Source organism: Benincasa hispida, chromosome 8 (assembly GCF_027475165.1).
Source record: "Benincasa hispida cultivar pf3 chromosome 8, pf3_genome.v1.1, whole genome shotgun sequence".
NCBI lineage: Eukaryota > Viridiplantae > Streptophyta > Magnoliopsida > Cucurbitales > Cucurbitaceae > Benincasa > Benincasa hispida.
In genome coordinates, this window is record NC_143485.1 from 33,644,383 (window position 1) to 33,651,118 (window position 6,736).

The 6,736-nt window shown below is 31.1% G+C and overlaps 1 pseudogene; it reads left to right on the top strand.

Annotated features, from left to right (window-relative positions):
* Positions 1 to 785: 785 nt before the first annotated feature.
* LOC120084018 (tetrahydroberberine oxidase pseudogene) lies at positions 786 to 3,366 on the top strand (annotated as a pseudogene).
* Positions 3,367 to 6,736: the final 3,370 nt, after the last annotated feature.

Here is a 6,736-nt window from a genome sequence, read left to right on the forward strand (position 1 = left end):
TCTAAAATTTTGCTATATTTTGTAAATATTTTGGTTCATTTTTCTATATTTAAAAACAACCCTTTAAAAAACTAGGGATAAAAAAGATAATTCTTCAAAATTAGATATCACATGCACTCATGCTTAACAAAGCTTGAGGACTAAAAAGTTACATTTTGAAAATTCAAGAATTAAACACACAAATTCCTTAAAACTCGAGACGGAAAACATAATTTTCTACAAACAAAAAAGAAATCGAATAAAAGCACATTATTGCAATATATTCTAATAAAGAAATAAAGGAATAAAAGCTTAGAAGCTATCTCCATTGTCACTCTCCCCCTCTCAAATCATGTTATATTATAATATCCGTAACATCTTTTTCAGTATTTTAAAGATCCCATTGCAAATGTAGAATGATGCAATATAAGCCTCAAAAACCCTATTATATGTATATATTTTATTGCAGGCCAAACAACAAGCTTGTGTTTGTCAATATGAATATTTTGCTGGCCAATCAACAGCATATGTGTGTGAATCTATATATATATATATATATATATATATATAATGCAGGCCAAACAACAAGCTAGTAATGTCTGAAGTTTTGGTCCTTTTATCCATATTATTTTCGACAAAAACAATAATCATGGCGTCTTTTTCATATTTATAAATAACCACTATTGCAAAATGGATACTTCTTTTTAGCAAGATTAATATATAAATTAATTACCTTTTCTCCATTCATAGATTCAAACGATCTTGTGAATAGTATCAAATTAATTAGTTGAAAAAAAGGCAAGAAAATGCTTTGCTTGAGGAGAGTTCATCTCTTTCTTCTCTTTTTTGTTTCTTTGATTTGGTTATGTTCTTCTTCTGATTCTCTTCAAGAAAGGTTTTTGGAGTGCTTCAATTCTACATCTTATTCAAAGCATTCAATTCCAATTTCTGAAGTGGTTTTCACAAACGAAAGTGCTTCTTTCTCCTCTCTCCTGCAGCTTTCCATTAGAAATCTTAGATTTCTCACCACTACCATGCCTAAACCACTGTTTTTGGTGACCCCATTTCATGAATCCCATGTCCAAGCAGCCATTGTTTGTGCTAGGAAGAAGGGTTTGCAAGTTCGAGTACGAAGTGGAGGACATGACTACGAAGGTTTGAACCTAAAAGCTTAAGTTGATATATTACCATACATCTTTAATTAGTACATTAGTTGTTTTATATGCTTAGGAATAAGTACTTATTGAAAAATCTATAGTAGTTGACTAAATTTTTGGCATGTTTGGGGGAATTTTAAATTGACATTTTTAAAATCACTTCGAAAATGTTATTAATCATTCAAATTCAATTTAATAGAATGAAACGCGTGTTTTAAAAGTGTAAGATTAAGCAATAAATTAATTTTGAGGGCATAAAAGTGTGTTTCAAAGTAATTTTTTTTAACATGATAAAAGAGATTTTAACTATTTTAAAATCACTTCTAAGAATGTACGATTAGAGTTGTAAAAACTGATTCTTGAACAATTAAAGTCAGAGAAATTTTATGGCCAAAATTGGCTTGAGAAAATGAAAAAATAAATTAAAAGGCACCTAAAATGTTTTTAGAAGTTTTAACCATTTTCCCCCAAAAGTGCTTATAGATTTTGGTGCTTCATTTAATAGCACATTTCTCCAAAGGCGTACTTTATAAACATCTATTTATTTAAATTCTTAACACTTCCTAGTTCATGTACTTGAAAATTAGCACAAAGTTTAACAAGTAACAACCAAAATTAATTAAGAACATGTTTGGATGGATTAAAGAAAAAAATATTTCTTAAAATAATCATTTTTATTTAAATCCTTTTGATAAAAATGGTTTTAAATACACATAGAAAATATTTCAAAACCTATTTTGAGAGGTTGTGAAACACTTCAATTTTTTTCACAAAATGACCTATTTTCAAAATTGAACGCTTGAAATGTTAAATCAAACCCAACATAATATGGAAAACCTCTACTCCTAGTACTCTATGAAATTATCACTAGACTTGAAAACTTTATTTGATTACTTACTACGTATTTTAACCAGGTCTCTCTTATGTATCATCACAAGCTCCATTCATCGTAATTGATCTCATCAACCTTCACTCCATAACTATTGACATCGAAACCGAAACAACCTCAGTCGAAACCGGTGCCACACTCGGTGAGTTATACTACAAAATTGCAGAGAAAAGCCCCATCCATGGCTTTCCAGCAGGAAGCTGCCCCACAGTGGGAGTGGGAGGGCATGTAAGTGGAGGAGGCTTTGGAACCCTTTTCAGAAAATATGGTCTTGCAGCTGATAATGTAATTGATGCTAAAATTGTTGACTTTAATGGAAGAATTATGGATAGAAACTCCATGGGAGAAGACCTTTTTTGGGCCATTAGAGGAGGTGGAGGAGCAAGCTTTGGAGTTATTTTATCATGGAAACTCAAACTAGTTTCTGTTCCTTCAATTGTCACTGTCTTCAATGTGCAAAGAACTCTAGAACAAGGAGCAACTCACCTTTTCCAAAAATGGCAAACAATTGCTCACAAACTTGATCAAGATATTTTCCTTCATGTCACTACAAAAGTAATTACCAATTTTAGTTCCAAAAAAACAATTAGACTTTCATTTACATCATTGTTTCTTGGACCAATTGAAAGGCTTATCCCAATAATGAAGACTCATTTTTCAGAATTGGGATTGAAGAGAAATGATTGCACTGAAATGAGTTGGATTCAATCAGTTCTGTTCTTTGCTGACTTCTCAATAGAAACCCCACTTGAAGTTTTGATGGAAAGATCATCACCTCCAATTTCTGATGCATTTTTCACAGCAAAGTCTGATTATGTTACATCACCAATTTCACAAAATGGGTTGGAAGGGCTTTGGACTAAGCTTCTAGAGGAAGAAAAATCTGAATTGATTTTGACACCATATGGAGGAAAAATGAGCCAAATTTCTGAATCACAAACCCCTTTTCCACATAGAAGAGGGAGCATTTTTGGAATTCAATATTTGGCAACTTGGGATAATGCTAATGAAACTGAGAAGCATTTGAGTTGGATAAGGGAGGTTTACACTTATATGGAACCCTATGTTTCCAAGTCTCCAAGAGCTGCTTATTTGAATTATAGGGATCTTGATTTGGGAAGAAACTATAGGAAAAATACAAGCTATGAGGAGGCAAAAGTGTGGGGTTTGAAGTATTTTAGTGATAATTTTGAGAGATTAGTGAGGGTGAAGACCAAAGTTGATCCTTTAAACTTCTTTTGGAATGAACAGAGCATTCCCCTTCTCTATCATTATGAAGATGACACAAGAATTTCAAAGGTTCACTCAGGCTTGGACTTTGAAATTGTTCAAGAAAGATGAAAATTAAACTAGATTGTTTGTAATGTTGTGGTTTAGTTAGAGACTTGGAATTAATGTGTAGAGTGTATGGTTTTGGCAAAGGATTTACTATATCCTATGATTTTATGTATGTTTAACTTCTTGTTTAGCTAATCAACAATGTGAAAGGACGGTGAAACGAGAAGAGACAGCTCAAATCTATTGATAATGGAACATCGTCTTTTTAAAAAGCGTTTGTAAGATAAAATATCATATTTGAAAGTGATTTATAACTTATAAGTGATTCTAGAAAAAGTATAAATTATATAAAGAGTATTTTGTGAGAAAGCACTTCAAGAAATACCTTTGATTTAAATATTGTTATTAAGAGTACAGTAATGTTTGTAAGTATGGCAATGGAAATTCCTTTGTTGAAGTTAAAAGCATGTTTTATTTCAAGGATAAGTTATACATGAATTAAGACATTTGAGACTTAAGTATATCAATGGATGAGAGTTTGTTAAGTCATATATTGGAGAGAGTTAGATACATTAACGAATTTAAGTATAGGACTTTAAATGTTTTATGTGTTTAATTGCGGCGAGAGTTATGGATCTACATTTGTCTATGATAACTCTATAAATAAGATTGGTATTTGAATTGTTTATAAAAACAAAGTGTGTGAAGTAGAATACACCATTACAAAAAAGTTAGACTATTTTTGAAGGTCAAAACCCTTGAAAAAAAAAAAACTTTTAATAGTCCTTCGATACACCTTTTTTCAAAGGTTATTTCAACATTTGAAAAGCATTGAAAAAGATCCCGTCGAAAAAATATTTTCAAAGATTTACTAACTTTCGAAAATTTTTATTTATCAAAGATTTGTTAACCTTCTAAAATTATTATTTTTCAAAAATCAAGTATTATTTATAATTATCAAACTATTTATCGATAATTATTTATAGTCTTTTTTGAAGATTTTCATTATTTTTAAAGGCTTATAATGCTATTTTCAAAGATTTTAAAGCCTTAAAAAATACTTCTTTATCAACAATTATAAATTCTTCGAAAAAAGATTACGAAATTAAAATTAAGTCAGAATCAAAACTTACCGTAAGCCAAATGAATAAACAATAATAATCACAAAATTTCCTATAAATCTCAAATTGTTTTGAGCTAGTGAGTGGAATGGAGTCGTTTTGAGCTAGTGAGTGGAGTGAATTCGTAACAAGGTAGCCGAACTTAGAAGGTGCGACTGGATCACCTCCTTTTCAAGGAGAGTTAATGTTTTTGGACATTTTGGTTTGACAACTGCTTCACACAACAAAAAAGAATCAAGCTACGTCTGAGTTAAACTTGAAGATGGAAGTCTTCTTTTGTTTCTTGACGGTGAATTCAAACTAAGTTTATGAGCTTATTATCTTAGGTCAGAACAAGTTCATAGGATCCCTTTTTTTACGTCTCTGTGTCTCTCTTCTTCCTTATTTATCATAAGATAACAATAGACTAAATTGCATCTCATGAATCAAAAGAAAATCAAATATGTCAAGTGACCCAAGTTATTTTTTCATCAAACTAGTTCAAATTTTTCTCCTTTCTTAAAGAATATATGCAAGAGTGTAGAACGAAGAGTGAAACTTGGGCACCGATATAGTTGGATCATGATCAAACATAATCAAGTTTTCTTATGCACAATATTCAATCATCTATATTTGGTTTTCTGTAATTCTAAAACATAAAAATTAGATCGAGACTAGTAAGCAACATATACCCCCAAGGGACATCTCCAAACAACATCTAATCTCCCTCTCTATCTTCATGTGAGCACGAACTAAAAGGATCTCGCAAAAGCTTAGACAACTTCCATTCTTGTTCTTAATCTCCACTTTGCCCTCAGAAATACTATGACAACATAAGTAAATCAAAGGAAAAATACACGGGCATTTTTTTATATAGAAACAATCATTTTCATTGAGAAAAAATGAAAAGAATACAAAGACATACAAAAACTAAGTCCACAAAAAACTCTGCTGAACAAAGGATTACCAACTATACAAGATTTTTTGCTTGGTTGGTCATGCAGTTCATCCTGTATGTCCTAATCGGTGCTTATCCCACAACTTGACTGCTTCCTTTTTTTTTTACAGATGTATGTATAAAATGGAGAATTTTTGTGTAAAAGAAAATATTATTAAATGAATGAATTTCACTGCTACAATAGCTATATATATATATATATCACTTTTAGCTATGGAAATTTTTTGCACAAAGATTAAATTCCTAGGCAAAATATAGAATGTCTATCAACAACCATCAACATTGAATGCCTTCCCATATACAAAAAAGAGAATTTTCAAAAATAGAAAAATAAGAGAAACTAATTACATCAAATATCAAAATTTTAATCTTCTTTGATAGAGACGGATAAAAGCCTATCAGTGTAATCAGTGATAGAAACTGATAGAAATCTATCACGGATGTCTATCAATGTCTATCAATGTTTTTTTTTTTTTTTTACTATTTCTGTAAATAATTTGACATTTTTTTTTATCTGAGATATATTGGTATATATGTGTTGCAACCTCGAGAAAATGGTGGAATTAATAGGCATGACAGCAGGAAAATTAATCCCTATGGATTTCATTTTTGATGTACATTGTTGGCAATTTTGCATTTTCATATGTTGATACTTGTTATTTGTTGAGAGATTCAGGGGAAGAGCTATTTACTTCATTGATTTTTTATTGATCTTACATTTTTTTAATCTTCCCTCAAACTGGAGTAGGATGGAAGTTAAACTCCAAGTTTTTTCTAAAGGCTTCGAAAGGAGTTCATCTTTGCCAAAGTTTTGGTGAATATATCTGCAACTTGTGACTAAGGTTCCCAAGGCAATTTTTTCAAAGTCAAAATGATAATCGAGTTCAATATGCTTCGTTCATGCATAGAATAGGCATATAAAGGATATTCATGTTGTCACAAAATAATTGGGCAGCTTGGGGATGTTTGATGTCAATGTCATTAAGAATGTAGGTAATCCAAGTGAGTTTTGCGGTGGCAGTTGCCACAGCTCAATATTCTGCTTCAGAACTACAACATGAGACAGTTGGTTGTTTCATGTATGTCCATGATATGTAGTTTCTGTTAGTATAAATACTCTAAATCTATATTGAATAGATAAACCTAGGATCATTCATGCCAAATTGTCAAGAATAATAACATATCGGATTCCATTTAGAAACTAATGATAGCTTCAAGATGATAATAGATAACTATGATCTTCCTCAACCAACACTCCGAATGCCCTTAATGGGATATCTCTCTAGATGGGATTCAAGAAAGACTGGGTGCTTATTGTTTTGGTATGTTGGGGACCATAGCCCTAAGGTCTCTCTATATACTAGTTCAATTAGGA